We start from the raw sequence: 13,389 nt of genomic DNA, 5'->3' as shown, positions 1-13,389 counted from the left end.
CTTTCATGATATTAGGGAAGTTTTTTCACCAGTAAATCTTCAACAATCTTCCCTTCATTTTCCATTTTTTCTTCCTGTCCTTGAACTCTGATCACGCTCAAATTTTTGCTCTTGATTTTGTCCCAAATAATTCTTAGGTTTTCTTCATTCTTTACTTTGACTTTACTTCAAACAATTGACCTTCATGGATTTGTCTTCAATCTTGCTTATTCTGTCTTCCATTGATTCAAATTTACCCTTAAAACCTTCTATTGAGTTGTCCATTTCTGAAATTTTGTTCTTTATCTTTTGGATGCCTAGTTACTGTTTTTCTGTGATTTCTAATTGTTTATTTTGAAATTTTGTTCTTGTATTATTTTATGAGGGGATATTTAAGTACAAGGCAGTGCTCCAGGTGGCTGGAAACATCCAGAAAGAATAAGAAGCAGTAACCCACGATTCCTTACTTGGCAGTACATTCTGTCCCTGTCTCAGGGACCCTGGAGGTGATTGTGCTAAATGATTATGGCATTCACAAAAATGCCGATAGATAATCAAAAATACAAAGTTGAGCACATAACTAAGAAACAATTAATCATAAAAAACAATACCATAAAAAGGAAAGTCACCAAATATAATATGTAATAATCAAAAGATCCAACTCCCAAGGAAACAGAGTTAATAAAGCAATTAGGAGAAAGACTTAAGAATATATATATATTGCTATTGTTGTTGGGTCTGTTCCAACTCATAGCAAGTCTGTGCATGACAGAACCAAACGTCGCCTGGTCCTGCGCCATCCTTACAGTTTTTGCTCTGCTTGAGCCTATTGTTGCAGCCTCTGTGTCAGTCCATCTCATTGAGGGTCATCCTCTTTTTTGCTAACCTTTCACTTTACCAAGCATAATGTCCTTCTCCAGGGACTGGACCTACTGATAACATGTCCAAACTCTGAGAGATGAAGTCTCGCCATCCTTGCTTCTAAGGAGCTTTCTAGCCGTACTTCTTCAAAGACAGACTTATTCATTCTTCTGGCAGTCTGTGCTATATTTAATATTTTTTGCCAACACTATAATTCAAAGACATCAATTCTTCAGTCTTCCTTATTCATTGTCCAGCTTTTGCATGCATATGAGGCAATTGAAAATACCATGGCTTGGGTCAGACACACCATAGTCCTCAAAGTGACAATGCTTGTTTTTCAATGCTTTAAAGAGGTCTTTTTCAGCAGATTTGCCCAACTCAGTATGTCAGGTGATTTTTTCACTGCTGCCTCCATGGGCATTGATTGGGGATCCGAGTAAAATGAAATCGTTGACAACTTCAATGCTTTCTCCATTTATCATGATATTGCTTATTAGTCCAGATGTGAGAATTTTTGTTTTATTTATGTGGAGGTGCAATCCGTACTGAAGGCTGTGGTCTTTGATCTTCTACAGTAAATGCTTCAAGTCCTCTTCACTTTTAGCAAGCAAGGTTGTATCATCTGCATTTTGCAGGTTGTTAATGCATCTTTCTCCAATCCTGGTGCTACATTCTTCTAGATATAGTCCAGTTTCTCAGATTATTTTCTCAGCATACAGATTGAATAAGTATGGTGAAAGGATACAATCCTGATGCACACCTTTTCTGACTTTAAACCATACAGTATCCCCTTGTGCTATTTGATGTTTGAACAACTGCCTCTTACTCTATGTCTAGGTTCCTCATAAGCACAATTCAGTGTTCTGGAATATATGTATATATATATTCATACATATACATTTATATATATATATTTATATTTACATTTTTGTTTTACAGTATCTCAAGTTGATTTTTATGCATGGAATATTTTCTCATATATATATGGTTATAAGAATATATTTCATGTCTAAAAAGCAACTTGAGATACTAGAAAACAAAAATTGATTGCTGAAAATAAAAAAAAACCTCAACAGATGAGTTGAATATCAAAATGGACACTCAGGGAAAATTCTATTAATATTTGGAAAAATGAAAGTGAGGAATACTTCCTAAATGCAGAACAGAAGTTCAAAGAGATGGAATGAATGAAAGAAAAGGGATGTGGAAAATAGATTTAGAAGTTCTGTCATGTCTCTAGTAGGGGTTTCAGAAGAAAGAGTGAGACTAGTGGAATGAAGGTGGAAGAAGCAAAACCTAATGAAATAATTGGAAAAAAAAAATCAGTGCTGAGCAAAGACAGGGGTCCACAGAGGGAAAGTTCTCCTTAAGTACCGAGCAGGAAGAATGAAAAAAATCACTACCCCCAAAAATGTGTGATAAAATTTCTGAAACAAGGATTATAGAGAATATTTTAAAGGTTTCTATAAACAATGACAATTACTTATTGTTGTTGTTAGGTTCTGTCAAGTCAGTTCCGAGTCATAGCAACCCTTTGCACACAGAATGAAACCTTGTCTGGTTCTGCACTATCCTCACTATCATTGCTATGCTTGAGTCCATTGTTGCAACCACTGTTTCAATCCATCTTGTTGAGTATCTTCCTTTCTTTCACTGACCCTGTACTTTACCAAGCATGATATCCTCCTCCAGGGACTGGTCTCTCCTGATAACATGTCCAGAGTAAGTGAGACGAAGTCTCGCCATCCTCGCTTCTAAGGAGCATTCTGGCTGCACTTCTTCCAAGAAAGTTGGAAAGAAAGAAGGATCAGTAGTTGGAAAATATGGCCTTTGTGATAGAAACAATACTGGAGATCACATGATAGAATTTTGCAAGACCAACAATTTATTTTTGAAATTCAATTACCTATAGAGAAAACAAATATTGACATCAGACTTTTCATCAGCAACGTTAGATACAGGAAGTAAGGAAACAATTCTTCTAAATTGTAGGATGGGGAATGGTTAGGTACATAGAAATCTACCATGATCTTTATTGTTTTAGATTTTATATTTAGGTCTTTGATGCCTTTTGTGTTAGTTTTTGTGCATGGTGTGAGTCATGGTCTTGTTTCATTTTTTTGCACATGAATATCCAGTTATGCCAGCACCACTTGTTAAAGAGACTTTCTTTTCCCCAATTAATGGACTTTGGGCCTTTGTCAAATATCAGCTACTCATAGGTGGATGAATTTACATCTGGATTCTCAATTCTGTTCCTTTGGTCTATGTATCTGTTGTACCAGTACAGGGCTGTTTTGACTACCATGACGCTATAACAGGTTCTAAAATCAGGTAGTATGAGGCCTCCTACTTTGTTTTTCTTCTTTGGTAAGGCTTTACTTATCTAAGGCCTCTTCCCTTTCCATATGAAGTTGGTGATTTGTTTCTCTATCTAATTAAAAAATACTGTTGGAATTTGGATCAGGATTGAATTGTAGCTATAGATCACTTTGGGTAGAATTGATATTTTCCCAATGTTGAGTCTTCCTATCCATGAGCAAGGTGTGTTTTTCCACTTATGCAGGTCTCTTTTGGTTTCTTGCAGTAGTGTCTTGTAGTTTTCATTGTATAGGTCTTTTTCTGATTATGTACACAGAAATCTATACACACAAAGTATGTGATTCAAACAGAAGGCAAAATAAAGACATTTTTATACCATGGAAGGACTCAGACATTTTACTACTCACAAGTCTTGTCTTTCTGAATGAAGAGAATATAAGGGAAGACATAAACACAAGAAGCAGGAGTGAGAAAAGAAACAAATAAAAGTAAAAAGTTGGCTGTTGGAGTCACCTAGAGGTGTCTTGGAAGAAAGGCCTGGTGATCTGCTTCTGAAAAAGTAGCCACTGAAAACTTTGTGGAGCTGGTTCTACTCTGACACATGTGGGCTCACTATGAGTTGGAATTGACTCTGTGGCAGCTGGTTAGTCAAAGAAATGTATACTCTCAGATACTGCTGGTGGGAAGTATATTGACACAGACATTCTAAAAGATTTCTTAAGGATAAAAGGTATAATTCACATGGAAGTTATAGGAGTCTTAAACATTTATGCACCTGATAACTGTTGAAATATTTAGAGCAAAATCTGATAGGAATATGAGAAGTTGAAAAATCCACAGTCATAATGGAAGACTTTCAGAAATTGGTAAGTCAAATAAACAGCAAAACATTAATCTTGATTTATTAACATAAAACATCATTATTTAAATGACGATAGTTTTATTTAAGTGCAATTTGATAGTATCTGTTAGAATTTAAAATGTACAAACCATTTGTTTGACCAAGCAATTCCACTTCTTGGAGTACATTTTAGAGAAATATTGGTACATGAGCATAATGAGGCATTAGTAGGGGGATAGTTAAAGAAATACTTATTAAATACTTTGGAATACTATGAATGATTACAAAGCATGAAGGTGACTAATATGTACTGATATGGATTTGTTGAAAAACATTTTCGAGTAAAAAAAAGAGCAAGTTTCACTACAATACAAACACAGTGACATGACTTAAGTAAAAACGCATGGAAATTAGGAACAAGGAAGAAATTCTTGCCTTAACTAGAAAGGAGAGATGGAGATAGAGATAAATATGGGGGTGGGAGAGGAGGAATTATTTCTAAGAGCTGCATTTCTGTCTATCTCAATAGTCTGGGATTTTGGGAAAACTATATATGATAAGTGGAAAATGCCAGGTCTGAATTAAAATGTGGATCACTTTCACGTGGAGAGAAGAAACACAGCTCTTCCTACAAACTCCTGTTTGTCGTTGTTGTTAGTTGCTGTAGAGTCAGCTTTAATTCATGGTGATCTTTATGTATAAAGCAACGAAACATTGCCCAGTCCCTAAGATGTGACTAAATATGAACCACGTGATGATACTCAAAGGAGCCCCAGTGGTGCAGTGGTTAAGAGCTTAGCTGTTAACTGAATGGTCATCAGCTCAAACCCATCCTCTGCAGGAAAGAGATGTGGCAGTCCACTTCTGTAAAGATTACAGCCTTGAAAACCTTATGGGGCAGTGCTACTCTGTCCTACAGGATCACTATGAGCCAGAATCAACTCCACGACAAAGGGTTTGGTTTTTGGATGGTACTCATTAAAGTAGTTCCAGGCATCTCATCGTGGTTGCTTCTCAGAAATGTCAGAAATGACCACAGTATGGCCTACATTAATCAATTTGATCCAAATGAAATTTCAAAACTAATTAGATCTATGCAGTTGTAATACTTCTGTATAAATAATGAGGAGAGTAAATGTAGCCCCTGAGAGTTTAACGAATATCTTAGTCAGCATAATGGTTTATGAGTACATATATACACCTAATTTTCTCAATCCCATTGGATTTTCTTCCATTGGATTTTCAATGAGATGTTAACAAACATCAATGGGATGTTTAGTGCCAAGGAACTTAAGGTGTCGTATTCCAAATGGTGCTAGATCTTTTGTGAATAAGCCCTACCATACAGAAATGGAAACCCTGCTGGCATAGTGGTTAAAAGTTCAGCTCCTATCCAAAAGATCGGCAGTTTGAATCCACCAGCCACTCCTTCAAAACCCTATGGTTTGGTTTCACTCTGTCCTATTGAGTCATTGAGTAGGAATTGATTCAACAGCAAAGGGTTTTGTTTTTGTTTGGTACAGAGATGATTACTGAAGTCAGTCCCCGTCATATTTGACCAGCAGATAACATTCATTCTTTCTTTTTGATATATAAATCTCTCTTGCATTTGTAACAGAAGCTAATTGTTGCTTATTTCAAGTAGATTCTCATTTGTGGATTACCCTTTTGTTGCCATTCATAGCTAGATGTTTTAACGTACATCATCCCATTTAATACAAGGACCATATGATCTAAATATTATTATCTCAATTTTAAAATTTAGGAAATTGAGGCTCAGAGGGTTATGTAACTTTTTAAAGATCACTCAGGTAGTAGTGACAGAGCTGAAATTTATTTCCAGAACTTTTGGCTGTTAAGTCTTATTTTATTTTCATTTTAGCATCATATATCATGCCTCCCATGTCATAATGGCACTCATATTTTGAATTCATGTGGTTCCTTCATATGCTCTCTCTCTCTCTCTCTATATATATATATATAGATAATATAGATATATATGTATATATATATACATATATATATATATATATACATATGTTATTCCAGATTTGTCCCCTTTAAACTCTGACACAATACTGGGAGTAATTAATGAAGCTAGAGATTTAGCATTCAGACATAAATCTTATATTGTTGTTGTTCCTGTTAGGTGCCGATTTTCAACTCAAACTGACCCCATGTGACAGAGTAGAAGTGCCCTATAGGGGTTTTTTGTTTTTGTTTTTTAATAGCTTAAAACAACACAAATTTATTATCATACAGTTATAGACGTCAAAAGTCTGAAATGGGCATCACTGGGGAGAATCCGTTTCCTTGCCTTTTATAGCTTCTAGAGGCTGCCTGCGTTTCTGGACTCATGATACTTATGTGACTTGAATCAAGACCTCTTTTTTTTTTTGTTTTTCAGTGAACACTGTTTTTTTTTTTTTTTTTTGTTTCCATTTTGCACAGTATTATTTGTATCAAACCTTTTAAAATCTCAGTGAAATGTCTTTGTTTTTTGTCTACAGCCTTGTTATTCCAGGTGTGGTCCCCAGACCAACAACATCAGTATCTCCTAGGAACTCATTAGGAATGCAGAATTTCAGGTTCCACCTCTACCTGAATCAATATCTTCATTTTAACAAGAACCCCAGGTGATTTGTGTGTACAGTAGTGTTAACCTGAGCTAACTACCGCACCAATGGACTCATCAGTGCTTCACTGCTTTTAAGCAGGGCTTTGAATGGGTTTATTCTAGTTCCACCCCCTGCTGAGAACTTGCATTTCCACCATATATATGTATATAAGAACCTTATATATATATATACACACATAAGAATCACCTTGGATCTATAAAAATCACCTGGCAATCTTGTTAAAATGTAGATTCTGATTCTGTATCTCTGGGGTGGAAATGAAGATTCTCAGCATGGGGTTAAACCAGAATGAACCTGTTCAAAGCCCTGCTTTTAAGACATCAGGGGTTAATTACCTCCTAATGAGGTCGTTGTCATTCACTCCCAGAGGTTTTAGCTCTCTCCTTCTAGGGAGTGTTTACCTGTGTCTGAGTTATTGAGCCGTGATGGCACAATAGTCAGGCACTCAGCTGCTAACCAAAAGATTGGTGGTTTGAGCTCACCAGTCTTTCCAAGGGAGAAAGACGTGGCAGTCTGCCTCTGCAAAGACTGCAGCCTTGGAGACCCTATAGAGCAGTTCTATTCTGTCCTACAGGGTCCCTGTGAGCTGGAATCAACGACACACAACAGTATAAAAATGTAGCTTGTAGGCTGCACAAAAACAGGTGATGGGAATTTGGCCCACAGAATTTGCAGACCCCTACTCTAAACCAATCACACTATCCCATTTCCTATTACCGATTTCTTTGCCGCTTGAGGTGGTCATGGGACCTAGCTCATACGGTTTTCTAGGCTGTAATCTTTACAGGAACATATTATTGAGTTAATTCATATGAAAAGTTATTAAATCACTCCAATTTAATTATCACTGGACAGGGTACTTGTTTAACATAGTAAGGCTGGCGAAGAATAGTTATACACCTATATGTTTAAAAATTTTTTTTAATGTTTCTGATTGAGAGCCTTCAAAAATAGCAAATAATCCGCTCAACCATTGGGGAGTTTACCTAGTCAACACTGTTCCCCTCAATAACAGTGACATTCCTTCTCCTTCAAGAAGCAGGCTTCTTATATTTGATAGTACTTCTGATGTACTATTTGATGTTTGATAATAGTTTTAACTGATAGCACCTATTGATCTTTATTATTTGGTACTTAAACTTCTTTTCAGTGGGTCTTACTGGGTTTACTAGTCTGGGCTTGCTTACCATAAGCAAATCGAAACCAGGGACAATCATCTAAGAGCATTTCATAGAGAAGATTTCTCCTGCTGAAGAATAATCATTAGTCTGTTTACTGGAAGATTCACTTTTCAGTGTATTTACAAGAAGATTATACTGGGCTGATGATGGCCTTCTTCCTTTCCCTGGGAGTATTCCCCCAGTAATCTGGAGTTGAGTAGACCACGGGTTAGTTGATTTATTTTCTATTTTTTTCCCCAGCAGTGTTGTTGAAATCCAATTTTATTATTTTCCCACGGATAATCGAGCATTATTTATTGAATATCTTACCATTTCCTACCTATTTGTAATGCCATATATGTCCTTTATTAAGTTTCCTTGTGTTTTAGACCTGTTTCTGAGCTCTCTCTTCTATTCTATTACTCTGTTTATTTCTACAAAAAAACATAACATTATTAATTATTTAACTTCCAAAAATTCTTTATATATGCAAGGCCTAGGCCATCCTTTTTGTTTTTTCAAAATTATCAGAACTATTATTGAACGTTTGTTCTCCCAGTTAAAATTTTGAATCAATTGTATTTAGTTCCATGCAAACTTCTTGGGGATTTATTTTGAAGTTTTATCTAATCTATAGATTTATATGGGGAGAAAAGATATCTTTACAGTAAAGATCTTTTTTCTCCATGTATTTAGGTTTTCTTTAATGTTGTTCAATATATTTTATGATTTTATACAGAAATATCATGCATAGTATTTTTATAGATTTTTTTAGTTACTGTTACAAGTGGCATCTTTTTAAAAAAATAATTTATTATTACTTTTTTGTTGTTGAAGATATGCATAGCAGAATATATACCAATTCATCAGTTTCTACATGTAAAATTAAGGAACATCCATTACATTCTTCAAGTTGTGCACCTATTCTTCCTATCCTTTTCCAAATTATTCCTCCACCATTAACATAAACTCACTGACCCCTAAGCACCAATGGAATATTTTAAAATTGCATTTTCTCACTCTTTGTAGCTGATGTATTAGAATGAAATTTATTTTTCAGAATCTTTTCTTTTGAAATAATTACAGATTCACAAAATGTTGCAAAAATAGCACAGAGGGGTCATGTTTTCCATCACCCAGTTTCCCCTAATAGTTTACATCTTACATAATTAGAGTACAATATCAAAACAGGAAATTGACATTGGTACAATGTATGCGTATAGTTCTGTGTTATTTTACCACATATCAACTGTTTTTTATTTATTTCAAAAGGCGCCATTCCAAATAAGATGGAGATGGAAAACCACAGAACAGTGACAGACTTCATTATTTTAGGGTTAACAAAAGATCCTACACTTTGTTCCATCTTCTTTGTGATTTTTCTAGGAGTCTATGTTGTTACCATATTGGGCAATGTCAGCATAATCTTCTTAATCCGAAGCAGCCCTCATCTTCACACCCCAGTGTACCCCAATGTACCTTTTCCTCAGCCATTTGGCTTTTGTGAACATCGGGTATTCTACATCGGTCACACCTATCATGATTGTGAGTTTCTTAAGAGAAAGAACTGCCATCCCTTTTGCTGGCTGTATAGCCCAGCTTGGCTCTGATGTTATCTTTGGGACAGCTGAGTGCTTCCTGCTGGCTCACATGGCCTACGATCGTTATGTGGCCATCTGCTCCCCACTTCTCTGCTCCACACACATCTCCCAGGGTCTGCATCATCTTATTGGTTGCTTCCTATCTGGGTGGATGTGTGAATGCTTCATCATGTACTGCCTGATTAATGAGCCTGACATTCTGTGGACCAAATAAAATCAACCATTTCTTCTGTGATCTTCCACCACTAGTGAAGCTTTCTTGTGCCTATTGAAATATTTCTATGGCTGAAATATCTCAGCCATCTCAGCTGGGTCAATCATTGTGATCACACTGTTTATCATAGTTGTTTCATATGTCTACATCCTCCACTCCATCCTGAAGATGCGCTCTACAGAGGGATGGCACAAAGCCTTGTCTACCTGCACTTCCCACTTCACTGAAGTCACTTTGTTTTATGGGACAGTTACATTTGTTTATGTCATACCAAAGTCAAGCCACTCACCTGACTATATTAGTGTCTGTGTTTTACACAGTGGTGATCCCCATGTTGAACCCCCTTATTTACAGTCTGAGAAACAAGGAGGTCAAAGAGGCCATGAGAAAATTGATGACTAGAACACATTGGTCTCTTTGAAAGTAGTCAAATATAAATCCAGAAACTGCAAAACTATAGTTTGTGGAATATCTGTGATGGATGTTTGGTTTTCATTAGTCTTATGGTTTTATGTGAAGATCTCTTTTAAATATAGAATGCCAATGTGTTGATTAATGCTAACTATAGTTTTCTAGAATCACAAAATAAATCATTTTCATGAAATTTTGTAGGGTCAGAGTAGATATATATATTTCAGTTAGCATACCTGGAGAATGTAGTGTCACTTTTTCTCTCCTCTGCCCTTAATTAGGGAGCCTATGATTAGAGAGTTCTTTCTTTTTTAAAAAACATCATTTTGTAAATTAACATCTTAGAAAGCATCTTTTCTAGGAGTCTATGTTATTACCATATTGGGCAATGTCAGCATAATCATCTTAATCTGAAGCAGCCCTGAATGTTTTTTAAAAAAGAAAATACAATTGATGTTAATGATGACAGCCCACGTCCCTTTCTCTGGAAGACTTGAGTTCCCTCATACAAGGGTTATCATAATCTTTGAAAATAGTAATGTTAAGGCATTGGAAAAATTTTTTTTCCCACCTTACCTAAACCAGACCAAAAGAATTTGTGGCACAGTTTTGCCACCAGGAGACTGAATCCAGAATGAACTCTGAAGGCTTGCCAGACAAGCCCTTGAAGAATAGGAAAACTACTAGGAGATGGTGGTGATGTGTCATATGAAGACAACCTACGGAAGGAGCTAGCTTAGAACAGTCTTGGAAACATGGCACGCTGGTGGATAAAGTAATTAATGCACTGATGTTGAAAAAGCTGATACCATAGAATCCAGGAAATAAACATCAGGCAGAGTTTACCCTCATCTCTCTGTGCCTCTTATTTTGAGCATTTGTGTGCGTGTGTGTGTTTTTATTGGTTATTTGTATATCCTTTTGTATAATGTGTTTTCATGTATTTTTCTGATTTTATTTTCAGAATTGTACTTTTGTTATTGTTATTTGTTCTTATTATAATCTGTCTACTAATCCTTTGTCAGATTGATGTATTTTAAAGGTATACTCCCCTCCTGAGGCTCACCTTGTTACTTTCTCAACTGTGTCTTTTTATGAACCAAAGTAATTATAATGAAGTCCAATTTATAGATCATCCCTTTAATGTTTAATGTTTTAGTGACAGCTTGAAGAAAAGTTTGTCTAACCCAAGGTCACTAATATATTATCTTCCAGTGGCTTTATACTTTTGAAAGCCATGGTTGGGCTGCAATTATAGATATTTCTGTTTCACCTATGAATTTGGCACAGGCATGGCCCAGGAATCAATTTACTGTGAGAATGTGTAGGATTATGTGATTTCTCTTTTTGCCAGTCCCTCCTCCACTGTTGGAGCGCTGGTGGCACTGTGGTGAAGAGCTTGGCTGCTAACCAAAAGGTTGGTAGTTCGAGTCCACCAGCTGCTCCTTGAAACCTTATGGGGCAGTTCTACTCTGTTCTAAAAGGTCGCTATGAGTTGTTTTGGTTTCCTCCACTGGTGCTTTCTAGTTGTTTTGGTTTCCTCCACTGGTGCTTTCTAGGTAAAGTCCTTGTGAGGGAGATTGTTGGGGAAAATGATTTGTTTGTACATTTGGTCTCTTGTATATTTCTACCTGCTCAGGCAGTCTATATTGCCATCTAATATTTGGCTGATTCCTCCTCATCCTTTCAAATTCAGCCTGTGGCAGGCCAGACTATACACCATATCCTCAGGTGTATAATCTACCATAGCTCTCTGCTCTGGATATCATTCATCAAAGCTTTCTTGAATCCTCTGCTCTTGTTTCATTGCATATGTAAGTATGATTTTCATTTATCTGTGTTTTTCTTTTGTCATGTAATCAAAGGTCTTTCACATCCTTCTGCATCATACTTCAGAGGTGTAACTCCCACTTTGATGAATTTATGAATATTATATCAATATGGCAGTCCTATAATAAACCCAACTTGAATTGCTTTATTATCCATTTTATTATGACTAGATTTGATTTGCTAATATTTTGTTTAGGATGTTTGCTTCTATGTTCATGAGAAAATTAAGGCTATTATTTTCCATTCTTGAAATGAACTTTTTAGATGGGGACATCAAAATATAAAAATGTTTTGTGAAGTATTTCTTTGATTTCTTTTCTCTGAAGGACTTTTTACAGGATTGGTGATATTTATTTTCTTTATAGAATTCAAATTCTATACAGTTGTAAGAATTCAACTGTGAAGTTATGTGGGCCTTCCACTTTATGGGAAAAGTTTTTCACTCTAAGACTTATTTTCCTTAATGTGAAAAGAAATATTCAGTTTTTCATTTTTTTCTATGTCATGTTTCTAAAGTGTTATTCAAAATAGTTTTTCAGTTCATTTATATATCAATATATGTTATTATTTTATATTTTCTGTAGAATCTGTAATGCTTTCCGCTTTCTTTCTTTTATTAATTGTGGTAAAATATATATAACATAAAATTTTAACCATTTTTAAGTGTACAAATCAGTGACATTTTATTCACAAAGTTGTAGAATGACTGTAACTATTTCCGAAATTGTATTATCACCCCAAAGAGAAATTGAGTGCCCCTTAAGCAATAACTCCCCCTTACCAATCCTCTGAGTCCCTGATAATCACTGTAAACTTTTGTCTCTATGCATTTGCCTATCCTAGATATTTCATGTAAGTAGGATCATACAATAGTTGTAATTTTGTGTCTGGCTTATTTCATTCAGCATAATGTTTTCAAGGTTAATCCATATCATGGCATCTACCAAAACCTCATATTTCTTTATGGCCAAATAATATTTCATTGTAGGTATATACCACCTTTTGTTAGTCCATTCATCTGTTGGTTGACACTTGGGTTATTTCCAGCTTTTAGCTATTGTGAATAATGCTGCAGTGAACATTGGTTACCAGTATCTGTTTGAGTCCCTGCTTTCAAGTCTTTTGGGCATTTACCTAGGAGTGGAATTGCTGGGCCATATGATAATTCCATGTTTAACTTTTTGAGTAACTTGTCAAACTGTTTTCCACGGTAGCTACACCATTTTATGTTCCCTGCAGCAATGGATGAGAGTTCGAATTTCTCCCCGCCCTTGTCAACACTTGCTATTATCTGTCTTTTTTGTTATAGCTGTTCTAGGGATATGAGGTGGTATCTCCTTGTGGTTTTGATTTGCATTTTCTTAATGACTAATAACATTGAACTTATTTTTTTAATCTAATTGATTTTTATTTTTTTAGAGGAGTTTTAGGTTTACAGAAAAATTATAGAAAAGTACAGAGTTCTCTTCTATGACCCTCCCCTCTGCACACTGTGTCTCCTGTTGTTAACATTTTGCTTTTTTGTGAT

The 13,389-nt window shown here is 35.7% G+C and overlaps 1 pseudogene; it reads left to right on the top strand.

Moving 5' to 3' along the window:
- The first annotated feature begins 9,278 nt into the window (after window positions 1-9,278).
- On the top strand, window positions 9,279-10,041 carry LOC101361728 (olfactory receptor 481-like; annotated as a pseudogene).
- The last annotated feature ends 3,348 nt before the right edge of the window (window positions 10,042-13,389 follow it).

The sequence above is a fragment of the Trichechus manatus genome, unplaced genomic scaffold, assembly GCF_000243295.1.
Source record: "Trichechus manatus latirostris isolate Lorelei unplaced genomic scaffold, TriManLat1.0 scaffold00232, whole genome shotgun sequence".
Classification (NCBI taxonomy): domain Eukaryota; kingdom Metazoa; phylum Chordata; class Mammalia; order Sirenia; family Trichechidae; genus Trichechus; species Trichechus manatus.
The sequence above is the reverse complement of the archived record's forward strand: the minus strand, read 5'-3'. Positions and strand labels throughout refer to the sequence as shown.